The sequence below is a fragment of the Sarcophilus harrisii genome, chromosome 3, assembly GCF_902635505.1.
Source record: "Sarcophilus harrisii chromosome 3, mSarHar1.11, whole genome shotgun sequence".
In the NCBI taxonomy this organism is placed as follows: domain Eukaryota; kingdom Metazoa; phylum Chordata; class Mammalia; order Dasyuromorphia; family Dasyuridae; genus Sarcophilus; species Sarcophilus harrisii.
The window spans coordinates 293036100-293050733 of NC_045428.1; the positions used below are offsets into that span (position 1 = coordinate 293036100).

The 14634-nt window shown below is 37.8% G+C and overlaps 1 protein-coding gene across 3 annotated transcripts in view; it reads left to right on the plus strand.

Annotated features, from left to right (window-relative positions):
- The window catches only part of BOC (BOC cell adhesion associated, oncogene regulated), a 98596-nt gene that overhangs the window by 1319 nt on the left and 82643 nt on the right, over nt 1–14634 (plus strand). For all 3 annotated transcript variants that reach the window (XM_023499000.2, XM_003763587.2, XM_031959669.1), the window contains exon 2: nt 4911–5002. The gene's annotated coding sequence lies outside the window, so the exon portion shown is untranslated. The remainder of the gene's footprint in view (nt 1–4910; nt 5003–14634) is intronic.

Below are 14634 nucleotides of genomic sequence, written 5' to 3' on the forward strand. Positions count from 1 at the left end.
GGAATATGTGTATGCATTTTGCTTTCCACTAGTTTTGCTTTTGTAGGCTCTTAGTGGATTTTGTTTTGGTCATTGAAAGAAGATCATAGAAATGAACAAGTGGGAGAGGTGGAGAAGAGGGCATTGGGGAGGAGTGAGTAAAGAAGGAAAACAGTTGCTATTTTGTTCCTGGAGAGCACTTATGGGTGCTTAACTTGTGGTCGTGCATATATATCTTTCTAAGATGATGGAGAAATTTGAGAGGTGAGAGGAGAATAGTCAGCAAGCCTGAGACTGAATGTAAAGAGTGGTCTCTTTTCTTTTCTTTTCTTTTTTTTTTTTTTAAGTACCATTAAGGAAAACAAGGACTCCTAGAGGAATTTGATTAAGAATACTAAAATCATACACCAAGATTTTCCAAAAAGCAACTTGTTGGCCTGTTAAAATTAGTTTTGTTCTTTGCACAAATCCCCAGTCCCACAGTGACCCAAAATTACCTCTTTGAGTTTGGGAATAGCTTTCCATTAAATTGATATTATTAAGACTACTGTCCTTGTGCCTATCCCAATGTCTCCTGTGCCCTTCTGTGTACCTAGGATAACTTTGCAAGCACTGGCTAATTAATTCACATAATTTTAAAAGTTCTTTTGTGGTTTTTTTTGGGGGGGGGGGGAGGGAACTCCCAGTATAGAAACTTCCTTCATTGATCCTGCTCATCAACTCCTCTGAAACTTTGTTAGTTGCCTGGGCCACTGGTCAACCATCATCCAACTAATTTACTCCCCAGTAGAACTTGAACCCAAGTCTATCTTAATTCCAGTACTAGCCTTTTATCCACTAAGCCAACCTGCCTCTCTCTAAATGTCTTAACATTTTTAATTTACTTAGTGACTAGTCCCTTAACTGCACTACAATTCTCTCATGGCCTTTTGATCTTTCCATTTACAGCTAATAAATCAGTCTTCATTTCTAGTGGGCAGAGATTCATCAGCAATATATGTACACACATATATATATATGTATATACATATATAATGTCTTTTCTGGTGGGGTGGAAGATGTCTTTTAGGGAAAGAACCTCATTTTTAACAGCTTATATTCTTTAAACTTATCTAGTTTCAAAGTGACTCTGAGTGGAGAAGTTTCCAAGAGTGTTTTTGAGGATTTACAATTGGTTTTACATAAATGAAAGAAGACTCCCATACTAATAATGGAGCTTCTTGAGATTAGCAATGACTGTTATGAAGTGTGAGCAGGAGTGGGGTTAAGGTGTCTCAATCCCTGAGTTTTAGAAGGAAGAATATGCATGTAAACTATAATTTAAAAATCAGAACTACTTCATTATATTCTTTTCTTCAATTATATCTGGTTGTTGCAATATCAAGAGTGAAACAGTCCTTTAAGGAGATAGGGGTTGCCCTCATGATAACAATGAAATGAAATGTGAGGTTTGACAACTTAAACTTCAAAATTTTCTGTCCCTCGTCCTTAAAGGGAGAAAAAAAAACATTGGAAGAGGAGTTTTATGAAGCAAAAAAACACACTAACCTTTGGTCCCAGGCTTTTCTATTGAGGACAGGTAAAGTAGTCTTTATAGACTTATGGCAACAAGTACGAAATATATATGGGAGTAGTTCTTTAGCTTCTCATTGGCTGAATTAGCTTTGTCTGGCAATATAAGAGATCCCACTACCTAATAGAAATGGGTAGAAATAGTTTCCTTATTTTGCCACTTTGAAGTGCTTTTTAAAGTGTTTTGAACCTAAATCCTTCAGCAATTTGTTTGTGGCCTGTATGGCCCCAAAATTAATCAATAGGTGATTTTACTCATGAAATAATTCAGCTGACATCCCCACAAACACCACAGTGGTTAAAAAATGAGGGCAAGAGGTGAATCTGGTGGTCACAGCATCCCACAGGATAGAAGAAAAGCAGAGTTCAAATCCCAATCCCGCTAGTGATGTTGGGTAAAAAAAAAAAAAAAATTACTGTAGCTCTCTTTGCCCCTTGTGTTAGAGCACTGGGACATATTTGTCCTGAATTTTGTCAAGTGCTTATAGGCTTCAGATTGATAAGGTTACACAAGAACAAAGTGGTATAATTGGATTTCAGAATCTGTTATCTTCAAATCCCAGGACTCCACAGGAGTTGTAAACCTTGGTTCATTTGGTAATGTAACTCCCTTCTTACTTGATTGGGTGCATTAGGAAAAGGTTAATATTAGGAAAATCCTTGCACAAAAGATGTATTTTCTTCATACCTTTGTCCCAGTGGCACACTCACTTTCTTGGCTTAAGGATATTTTCTTTTAATCATCATTTCTGTGACTAATACTTGGGGACAAAAGAATCCTTAATTGAGCTAATTTTGTCTTAAGTGAAAGTTTGTGATGCTGAACTTCTCTGGGAAGCTACTCTTCCATTAAATAAAGCAGAGTATACCTGAGTTCCCACAACCTTAAAGTATCTCTATTGTGTTTTAAAATCAAAGATTCATAAGGAATAGCTAAATATCAAGTATAATATATCAATACAATAAATACAGTAAGTATATCAACATAGTAAATACTTGAATGTATATATCAAGTAAAGTATAAACATTGTTTACTGTCCTGTTTCTTATGAGACTGGAAAGTTGCAAGGCAAATTGAATCTCATTTATAATACTAAGCTTATTATTATTTTCTATTTTGGGGAGCAATTCAAAACTCAAAAGTCATTTGAATAAGTATTTCTCAAATTTATAGCATCAAACTAAATATTTGGCATTGTATAGACATAAATACCCCAAATATGAAATCTTATTTACAAATTGCTTTCATGATCATATACATCTTTTTTTTTTCTTTTTTTCTTTTGCTAAGGCAATTGTAATTTAAGTAATTTGCCCCGGGTCACACAGCTAGGAAGTGTTAAGTGTCTGAGATCAAATTTGAACTCAGGTCCTCCTGACTTCAGGGCTGGTGCTCTATCCATTGATATACAGATATATCAATCTTTGGAATCCTCTTACATGGTAATATCAAAGAAGAGAGGATAGTGTTGAGCTCTCTAGGAGTAATTTGGAGTTACCCCTTATGAATGATCTGAGACACTACCGCAAGTATTGGGAAACCTGAATTTGAGACCTGGTTCTTCCTGTGAACTCCCATTCACCCTGGGTTAAGACCCCTGAACTGTTGTACTCCTGAATCTTTTTTCTGTAGAATGAGGATAATACAACTTAGACTCCTCCCTCTCCCCGGCCCCTCCCCCCATGCCCAATCAGTCATCAATTCTTTTCCATTCTTTCTATGTCGCATTCCTTAAATCAATCCCCTCTTTTCCATTTCTACCATCACCAACCTAGTTTAGGTTCTTGTTAACTCTTGTCTGAACTAATGCATCAGATTAACTCATAAACTCTCTTACTCCTCAGATCAGTCCATCAGTTTCACCTTCCTAAAACATTTTTCATCCTGAAACTTGACAATTCCAAATCTTTTGTGTCTTCCCATAGCCTACAAGGTAACTATCCAGACACCTTGACCTGGTATTAAAGGCCTTCTAAGACCTATTCCCAATTTCTCTGGTTCCCAATTTCCCTGATATGAATCTTTTGCTTCAGTGAGACTGGAGATGTGAAACGTTCTTGTTTCTGCTGTTTTCCTTTAAATGTGTTGTATATGCTACCAAGTATGTCCTTTCCCCTCTTCTCCACCTAACCATAGTCTACTTAACTTTCAAGGACCAGCCCAGATCTCCTCTCCATTGTGAATGCTTCTGTCATTTCCCCAACCCTTCAAGAAGCCTGGGACTCATCTCAGAACTCCAGGAGCACATAGTGCTAGTTTTGCTCTTGTGTCACTTCCTATGTGCTATCTGGTTTTATCAGTTAGAGTTTTATGGGACTAGCTTAGTCTGGCTGTAGGGAGTGTGGGAGATTCCATTCCTTCTGTGGAATGAGTGGGCATACCTTTCTTTCTACTATTTTGAAAAGGCTTTATCTGTGTATTTTGGACCTGACCCCTTCAGCAACCTGTTTGTGACTTGAGTAGCATAAGGATTAATCAGCAGGAGATTTTACTCATGAAATAACTTAATCAACATTCACACAGATTTTACAGTGGCTTAGAAAGAAGGGCAAACAATGTTAAAGGAAAACAGCATTAATACTCTGATCGGTAGATGATCTTGAATTTAGGGAACCTATAGGGGAAGCATACTTCTCTCCCTTGGGTGTGGATTGAGGAATATGTTGTCAGATTTTTTAAAGGATGAGCAAGAGATTATTGTTCTGAACATAGTATTCAGACGTTGAGACCAGATGAATTTTAGATTATTCTTGTGCTGCCCACAGTTACTTATCTTGCATATAGTGGGCGCTCACTAAGTACTTATTGGGAACTAAAGGATTACAGATATCTGTATGCTCAGAAGAGAATTGCTTTGTGGTAAAGGGTTCCAAGAAAGGATGAAAACTCAACTCCAGGTGTTTGATATGCCACTATTGACTTCTCATCTAAATGCTAGCAATGATTTTCTTAACCAGCTTTAAAATTAGTTGTATGTTCTGAAACAATTTTTAAATGGTATTTTACTTTTTCCAATTACATTATAAAGGCAATTTTTAACATTCATTTTATTATAAGATTTTGAACTCCAGTTTTTTCTCCCTCCCTTCCTTCCCCCTAGGCCATTAAGTGCTTGATCAAATATTTATTTCAGGCCCACCCTCACTCACATTTACAAAGCAATGAACCTAGAAACTGGAAACTCAGGGGTTCAGCTAGACTTTTTTCTTCTGTTTTATCATTTATATAAAATGAGGTTGTGGAAAATAACTCCAATTGAAGTTCATGGCCGAGTACCTTAAAAAAAATATATCAGTCAAGTATTTGATTGCTTCATTATCTGGAGAGATGAGAGAACTTTCTCTTTCCTAAATTCCAGAACAAACTGCCTGGAACCTGTGATCTTGACATTTTTCTCATCACTCTTACTGACAGTGAATAGACATAAAGAAGGGGAGTAAAAGACAGCAGGTAAGTTTATTTTTTGCTATTGTTGTTGTTTGTTTTGTAATATTTATAGCTAAGTATCACTGGTTGCTTGAATGTTACAAGTTACAATACACTTTTCAAATGTGTAGATACATAGTTCATTTTCCTTTTAGTCTCCCATTTTTCTTTTAAAAGAAAAGCATTATTGGGGGGAAAATACATACTTTAAAAAAAGCTTTTAATACTGGGATTGAAAGAGTCAAGTTTTGAGGATTCTGTCCATAAGTTTTGGGAATTCTGTCCACAGTTCCAAGTTTCCAGTTTAGTGCTTCTAAACTTTGCTAACCAAAGCTCCAGAGTTGCAGGTATGGCCTTTCTCCGCCAACATGATAATCCCAATGTTTCTGGCCTCAATATGCTGCCTTGGTGGGCCTTCAGTGACGGGAACCAGTTGCTCTTGCCTGGTGTTGCTGAGAGCACCAATGACACAGATTTATGTCTCAAGTCAGTGGTATTATATAGAGTGCCTTGTGGTATGACATACTATGCAGTGTTTATCTTGAAAACACAGAATAACTCCGGCTTCTTCCCATCTTCTGAAATGCAGTTTGGGAAATCATTTGTCTTTTCCTAATGGCAAATTTGGCTTTATCTTCAAAGGAAACCTTTGATGTTTGGAATGGAGTTGGCCATGGGGGTGGGAGTGAAGGAGGGGTTAAGAGAGATATCGTAGCAGAAACTCCAAATCCACTAGCAGAAAGTCCACCCAACTGAGATGTCAGAGAAAATGTTGAAGAAAGTCTCCACATTCCTAGGAGTCAGCAAAAAGAAGCTAGAAGTTCTGGGCAGGGGAAGATGAGTCTGGTTTGCATCAAGTGTAATGCAAATGTCCTTGCTAGGGAGGTAACCAGAGAATAATATTTTAGAGAAATGTTCTTTTCCCACAATCCTTTGGTAATACTGAACAAGGTGAGTTAGAGATTTCCAGTGCATTTGGGAAAAGTCATCATCAGTAATATGTTTATAATCTGCTTATATGCATTTTGCATCTTTCCATTGCCTTTGACCGTGGAACTAGATAGAAATTTTAAATATCTGAGACTAGTATAAAATATTAAAGGAACCAAAATGAAAGACCTAATTGTTATGGAAATGAAGTTCAAAGAAAGTAGCAAAATGTGTCAAATTTTACATGTTCCTTTTTGTCTGCCTTTATAAATATTCAACCTTACTCTCTGAAACACTCAATCTTCTCTAGTTGGCAACTCACCTCTAGGTCCCAAATTCAAGGTGGCTTTGAGTTTTAGGTTTGTTAGAATTGAAATGTACTACATTCAAGAGGGTTTTTGGAATCTGAATTTTGGTTAAATTCTTAATTTAAGAATTGAGGATTTTAAGAATTAGGATTAAGAATGAGGATGATATCACCTTTTTCAACCTAGGTGATTGGAAGAAGTTCATGGCATAGCAAGAATGAGGAGGGGGAGGTGTGTCTTTTAGTAATTATTGCAACTTACAAGTCTTGATAGTGAGGTTTTGACTTTGAAAAACTTTAAATATGTTTTTTAAAATAGTGAAGGGAACTCTTTGAATCCTAGTCTGCCACTTGACAAAGCACCTCATTTCTCTGGGCCTCAGTTTTTTAACCAGTAAAATGAGGGTGTAAAGTCCTTTCCAATTCTAAATCCTATGATTAAAAAAAATTTTGCTTAATATTAGTCATTTCATCACTTTTAGTGGAAAAGAAAAAAGATTTTTCAAATACTGTTGTCTCAAGTTCTGGATTGTAGCTGCAAAGCCATGAAATGAAGATATTATATTTTCCTCTAGTGACTCTATAGTAAGCAGCACTTCAGTTTGAATTTAGAAGTTCTTGCTAATAATAATCTTTCATTTTAGATTCCTAGTTCTTCTATTGCTCCAAGGGTCAACAGGCATTGTTATCTATAAGGTCAGTTTGGCTCTGTACTTTTTGACAAGGTGACAGCTAAAAGGACTTTTGTGACCTACAATTCTGTGCCCTTTAGGTAATCTGAGTTTGAAATACCCTTTTTCCATATAACATTTTCTTTTGACTTTTCACTGAGAGAAATAGACTATAAGATGACAGTTATCAGTTTTAACCTAACTAACCTTCTTATGCCACTCTAATCAAAAACCCTCGTTTTAAATTGGGGATATGTAGTTGTAACCCAGGACTGACGCCTGGATGATAAGGCACCCAGGATGTTGGATGTCCCAAGTGACAATTTAGGGATAATCCATGTGTTTTAGCTTCTCTCTTAAATTTGCAGTTTTTTCTGTCTTTGTATGAAAAGCCTGATCTTAGTGGAATATCAAATATTTCATTTCTGTATTGAAACATGAGACTCAGATCAATAGAAGTAAACCTTCAACCTTTATTTTGCTTCCTTAATCTTATCTGGCTACAAAACAAAACACAAAACCTTAAAGATTTCTATTCTTGCTTCAAAAAAAAAGTTGCTGCCATTTGCCAAGACCCAGTGCAGCACCCAATAGAATATTTCCTTGCAACAAAGTAGTTAAGCAAAAACAAAAAACTTAACATATTGGCTATATGTGATCATGTATACCTCATTAAATGCCTGTAATCCATCACTTCTTAACTGAGTGAAGAGATCTACCTGTCTTTTTCCAGCATACCTCTAAATGAAGTTTCTATTCTAGTCTGAATTTAAATATTTTTTGAATTTAATCAGATTTATTAAATATAGTTCATAGGTAATTGGGAATAGGATTGGCTTTATTCATTTTCTATTAAATCAAGAGCTTCTCTTAATTATTTCACAAATATCTCTCTCTCTCTCTCTCTCTCTCTCTCTCTCTCTCTCTCTCTCTCTCTCTCTCTCTCTCTTTCCCTCCCTACCCAGTCCTTCTCTCTTTGTTTCTTCCTCTCTAATTGCTAATACTATGTAAAATGAAACTTATAAGAAAGAATTTTTGTTATTCAATAGTTCAGCTTAATGCTTTACACACACACTACTTTTTTTTTTTTAAACCAATGTTACAGCATAATTAATGGGCATCCTTTTTAATATGAATAGATTTTTTGTAGGCAGGATATTACATAAGAAGTTGTTCTAAAGTCACAGAACAGAGTTAGAGTTGTATGAACCTTAAGTCCAACTTCATCAGTTGTAGCCATACTTAAAGTGATCGGTGTTAACCACTGATGCTTTAAGAATTTGGTCTTTTCATCTAAAAAGACAGAAAATGTATGAGGGCCAGGTAAAATCCTCCACAGTCCAGTTCCTTTATTGCATAGAATTCTATTGTAATGATAGACAGCCTGAAGTTCGGTCTGGCTTCAGCCTCTGTGACGGTGGCATTTTGCCAGGAAGTTTCCCTGGGTGGTCTTTGACGAAGGCAAAAGGAGCCATGGGGGCATTAAGCTCTGCCATAGGGGAGGAAAGGGTGTAATCTCATATTTCTAAGCAAGGTGACTCTCTAATTCGAACTCTTGTTTTGTTTTCTTCTGTTTCTCCTGGATGTCAGTGTTCTCACTTTGAAACTGTAGGGGTGTTACACCATAGTCTTGTATACAAGTGAAAATAGTTTCACAGGTTTCTTGAAAGAGGTGTTGTGATGTGGGGTTTATTTTTGTTCTTCATTTTTGTGGACTTTTCCATGAAGAGCCAATTTCTGTGATAATATTTTGTATTTATGTGGTGCCTTCCTTCTGAGAGGGCAAAATCAGGTTAGCAGCAGGCACCCTTCATCCTCACATCATTCATGAAGGGAGGACTTATTATTTTCTATTGACAAGAAGGGAAGCCCACAGAGTGGTTAAGTGGTTTGCTCAATTCATACCATGAATCAGTGGCAAAGCAGAGAGAGTAGCCCCTCTAATCAAAGTCTGAGCAGGGGAGGTGGGTGGTGTTCAGCTCAATAAAGTCATTTGCTAATCAGTAGAAGAGGCAGCAAGGCAAGAAAAATTACCTTGAGAAAGGAAGGAGCAGCTGTGACAGGCAGGTTTGCATGGCAAGAGTTAGGGCTTTCTGTAGAAACATTCTAAGGGTAGTAGGAAGAGATGGAAGGAAGGAAGGAAGGAAGGAAGGAAGGAAGGAAGGAAGGAAGGAAGGAAGGAAGGAAGGAAGGAAGGAAGGAAAGGAGAGAGGGAGGGAGGAAGGAAGGAAAGGAGAGAGGGAGGGAGGAGAAAGAAGAAAGAAAAAGAAAGAAAGAAGAGGGAGGAAAGGACAGGATAGAGAAGAAGAAAGAAAAGAAGGAAAGAAGGAAGAGAAAGGAAGGAAGGACAGAGAGAGGGAGGGAAGAAAAAAGAAAGGAAGGAAGGAAGGATGAGGGAGAGAAAAAGAAAGAAAAGAAGGAAGGAAGGAAGAGGAAGAAAGGAAAGAAAGAAGGAAGGAAGCAAGGAAGGAAAGCAGGAAAGAAGAGGGGAGGGAAGAGGAAGAAAAGAAGAGAAAAGAAAAGAAGGAGTATTTTTATGGAGAGGTAACCTTTAATTCAGGAAGACTGGTTTCCAGTCCTGCTTATGGCTGTGTGACTCTGGACAAATCACTTAACTTCTCAATGCCATAGACAATTTTAAATTGTAGAAAAATTGATGACCTCCCTTAATAGAAATGGTTTTCTCATCTGAGAATTCCCTTTACTAATGAAATCATAAGTCCAGTTCCCAACTGCTACTGGATTACCATAGGTCTTCTAGTTGGTTGTAGGTATCAATAAATAACTGGAAGCAGAGCTAGATGCAAACGAGAACATTACAAATGTAGTCCATTAAAGATGCCTGTCCATTAAAAATGTTTCCTTTATAGGGCACATAGCATAAAAGAACTTTTTGTCAGATTTGAGAGGGTTAGGGGTAGGATAGTGAGGGACACCAGAATTTAAACATTGGAATGTTTTTAATTGGCACATTATTTATCATATGTTTGTAGGATTTGGAAATAAGGGTAGGGGAGCAGTAGACCTAAACTAGAAGATGAAGTTGCCTCCTGCTGAAGCAGGAGCTATTTCCCATCTTGCTTGTCCTAAAGTGTCCCATCCCTTCGCTAGCCCAACCCCAAATCCTGAAGCCTCAACAAGTTTAGCCAAGCGGAGTGTTAGAGGTCAGAGACTGGGCTGAATAGTGTTTGGTCCATCACATAATTCCATGGGTCAAAAGGAATAGGGTGATAAGCACAATATCTGGGGGGAAATGTCTTCCCATAGAGCAAGTTACAGTTTGTATCAGAGCCTATTTGCTTGGGACTGACAAAAAGCTGAGATCTTCCAGAGAAACAGAGGATAATAAGAGAAAAAAGATTTTATAAACTGAGAAAAGAAACAGTTCTTTACCTGAATATGGGGATTAGCCTGAAAAGACATTGGGGAACCTTTCATCTCTTGCTACATACATCAGGGAATCTAATTCAAGAAAGCACTATTGGTAGCCTTGAGAAAGTGCCTGTGCCTTCCTTTTCACATCCATAAAATAAGACTTGCTCAAACTACTTTAGAGAAGCGTTGTGAAGATATGAGATAATATAGGTAAAAGCTTTTGTTTACCTAGAAAGACTACAGATTCATTGAATTTGTAATAAGCTAAGCTAAGAGAGAAGAGTTTAGCAGTACCTGGGATCTCTCTATCATCTATTGCTTTGGTTTGGATTTTATAAAGTCAGGGCCATGTATTGAAGAGGTTTTGGAAGCTTCCAGAAATCCATCTGAATTAAATTCCTTATTTACTGTTTTTGAATTAATCCCTGGACTGAAACAGAATGAGTTATTACCAAAAAAAAGAAAGATTATTATCTGTAGAAGTTCTGATATTATGACAAGACTGTGAGAGGAATTAAAAGTAGTGTCATAAGGCTTTCAGTTACACCTCTTTTCAAAAATAAAAAAGATAAAAGATGCAAATAGTTTTAATCAACCTGGGGAAAAGAGGCCTGATTTGGAAAGGGAGCAAAAGTCCTGTTCCAGGGGTAGTACCTCCTGACCATTTAAGAAACTAAACCATATCCATGGGTATGGGTGGGTGGTTGGGTGGGGACTCTGGCATAGATCCCAAAGCAGTCAAAAGGAAGAAGAAGGTGGTAGGGGAGAAACTAGAGAAAAAGGAGGAAGAGAAATAAAGAAAGAGAAGAGGGTGTCTTGAACTAATATTTAAGATTGACAGGTTTTTTTTCAAGAAATATGGAGTTGAATTTTCAAAATCCTCAAACCCAGTATCTCAAGCAGTAAGTGAAAACCGTGTGAGAAGAAATGGCCAACTGTTACCAAGTCACCTCAGTTGTTTTTGTCCATGACCACGGACATTCAGGTTATATGCCTCATCATCTAGCCATTAGACAATTGCACCTGGCTTGTATTCACACATTCTCAGAGGTTCTTTAATGTGCTAAAGAGAGAAAGATTCTGAAATTCTCAGCACAGAACAAAATTAACATTATTTGAAAATTAATCTTTCTGTGACCTAAAAACTTTTTGAAGTGTATGTTTCTATATGTATATATGTGTAATGAGATATTAAGAATCCTAATTCAAACTAATGAGATGTTAGCTCCAAGAAACAGAACAATCACTACACTAGACCATGGTGGTTCTTTTTCTAATCTTCTGGGGGGCCTTCAGCAAGACCCCAAAAATTGTGTTGTGTGTCCCAGTTAATGGGACACAGTAATGAACATAATAGAAGTTATACATAATATAACAATTATTATAATTTCTACTTGTTTTAAACCTAACTTCTGATTTCATCAGTGTAGGAATTCCTAGTGAAGAAATTCTCTCAACCAATGTAGATTGGCACCAGCCCTCTAATTATATTCTTAGATAGTTGCGTGGGAGTATGAAGAGGTTAAGGGCTTGTCTAGAGTTTCACAGGCACAGTGGATAGAGCACCATCTCTGAAATCAGGAGGACCTGAATTCAAATATGGACTCAGTCACTTAACACTTCCTAGCTGTGTGACCCTGGGCAAGTCACTTAACCCCAATTGCCTCAGGGAATTTTTCTGACTCAACTCCATACTCCAAGCCTAGCCCTCATAGCTTTCTATTCACTTAGTCAACCTGCCTTTCTAGCAATTGTCATTATCATTACTTCAGTGCCTACTGTATCTAGCATTATGAAAGAAGTTCGAGAGGAGGTTGTTAAAAATACTAACATGTGGACCTGACCTACTCCAGTATCTCAGTCATCCAGTCAAGTTTTCCAGAAGGGTCCACCATCATTATTGCCTTCACCCCAGGCTCCCATCTGTAGTACATCTGCCCTCTGTGGACCTCTGGTGTGGAGCGGGAGGCAGGGAAGATGAAGAAGTCCAGCTGAGTTTGAGAGCAGTGACAGATCCACTGGAGTCCAGTCAAAGTAGGGGAAGTGAGACTGGCTTCAAATCCCATTTAAATCACTCCTGGCACATAACAAAAAAGACGTTCCTTGATTTAGGAGCTGGGGAGGGAAGAGCAGAAGAAGAGAAAGAGAGGGACTTGGGCCAACATCAAAGGTTAAAAAAAAAATTGCAAGGAATATAGAACTGCACTTCCCCAAACCAACATCTGTAGCAGTCAAAGGAATCTGTGCTGCAGATCCCAAGAGCACAGCCTCAGCCTCCTCCAGTTTTAAAATTTGACACACACACATACACACCACCCCCATCCACCCCCCTGTCACAGATGGGGGACAAGCAGAGAGGGAAGAGCGTGTACTTGGATTTCTACCCCCATGGCACAAATGGAGCCACAAAAGTGTCTGTGGTGAGTGAATGTCCCTTTATCATCTAGCTGCCCATGGATTTTGGCTGCTGCTTTGTAGTTTCCTTCTGTCTGGGCTGCCCAGAGCTGCCCTGTCGTTTGTGTCCCACATCTGGGAGTGCCAACAGTACATTTACTTCACTGAGCCTTTTTCACTTCTGGCTGAGGAGGGCCCCTCCTACTCCTAAATTTAAAGAGAAGGGAGGAGCCCATGGACCTTTTTCCCTCTTTTGACTTCGTAGAATCTTTTTTACTTCTCTCTTTAAGTCAGATACATGTAAAATTCAAAGTGGAAGAATATAGGAGTAAACCTCTTGCCACCCCTTTCAGCCCTTCCATGTTCTTTGCCAAGTCCCACACATGTAATCCATGATTGTCAGGCCCTGGAAATCACACCTTTTAAAAATAGTAGTTTTTTCCAATAGCATCCATATTGGGAGAAGGAAAGAAATGAGTCCTTTATTCTATTATGCAATGAACAAGGGGCCTGGTATAAAGGATTTTTCTACCACATGGGGCTTAAGGCATTTTTGTGGCTTGCAAGTGAACCCTTTCTTCTAGTAGCCTTCCCAAATCAAGGCTCACTGGGTATTTGGCACTGAAGATCTTCCATCATTTCACTCACGTGGCAATAAACAGACAGAAGGTTTTGTGTAGATCATGGATCACAGATTTAGGGATGGACAGGACCTTAGTGACAAACTTGACCACCCCACCCTGTTCTTCTTTTAACCAAGTTCAGAGAAAGGTTCATGTCTTATCAAGGCCACACAGTTCAAAAGCAACATAGACAAGGATGGACCCACATCCTTGACCTCCAAGCTCAGTACCTTTTCATTTCAACAGCGAGGTTAATGATAACAATGAAAGATTTTTTTAAATTCTAGCTAAATTCTAGCGTTCTAGCTAAAGAAAGGCTCAGTTACCCTCAACAGTATTGAGGAGGTCTGGAAAGTCAAGAAAGCCAGTATTATATTTCTTCTAATACCACTGTAATGAACAGGCTTCAATTTAAATTTACAAATTCCACAGATATTTTTTTCAGTTGAAACTTTCTATTCCGTGTGTTGCTCCTATTAGCAATAGGAGATCTTCTTAGTTCTGTTGGTTGGTTCTTTTTACAGGCAGGTAATGGGATTTTTTGTGTACTATCTTCTTATTCCCTCCAGTTTGGAGACTTAGTCAAGCTATCTCATCTCTTGCAAAAATTTCATTCTGGAAATTTAATGGGCATCTTATGTCCTGAGCAAGTCTCCTTAAGAACCTAGAGGCTTAGGTGGGCAAAGGGAGTCTCAAGATACAGGCGTCTCTATAGTGATGCATCATCAGACTCAAAACTAAAGTTACCTTTCTTGTGGCATCTACAAGTAGTCAAGTGTAAGAATCTTCATTCTGTGTGGAGCCATGTGTGCAATTCTTATTCTGAGCAGAGGAAAACAGTAATCAAAATAAAATTCAGGAAGAAAAATATTAAAAATAAAACTCATCCAAATTTTAAGTAATTTAGGAGGCTCAGTATGCATCACTTCATTGCATAAAACATGATTCTTTTGCTCATCAAAGTTATAATCCACTCATTCATTCATTCATTCATTCAACAAACATTTCTGAAAGGTCCTCTTTGTTCAATACTAGGTTCTGAGGAGAAAAAAAATATATAATGGGATCCCTACTCTCATAGACATTTACATCTCTCTAAAGCAATGATAACATCCACTAAACAATGAGAAATTAAGGGATAAACTGTGAAATGTTCTAGAGGAGACACTATTATCAAATAGTGAGATTATATTCACAAGTTGTCGCCTTCACCTGGTATCATTGCTTTATACCTCGTGAAGTCCAAAGGAGTCAGGAAAAAAAAAAAAAAGGATTTTAAGTTTAGAAGGATCTTAGAGGTATTCATTTTACAGATGAAAAAACTGAGGTCCCACTCAGGGTTACACAAGAAATAAA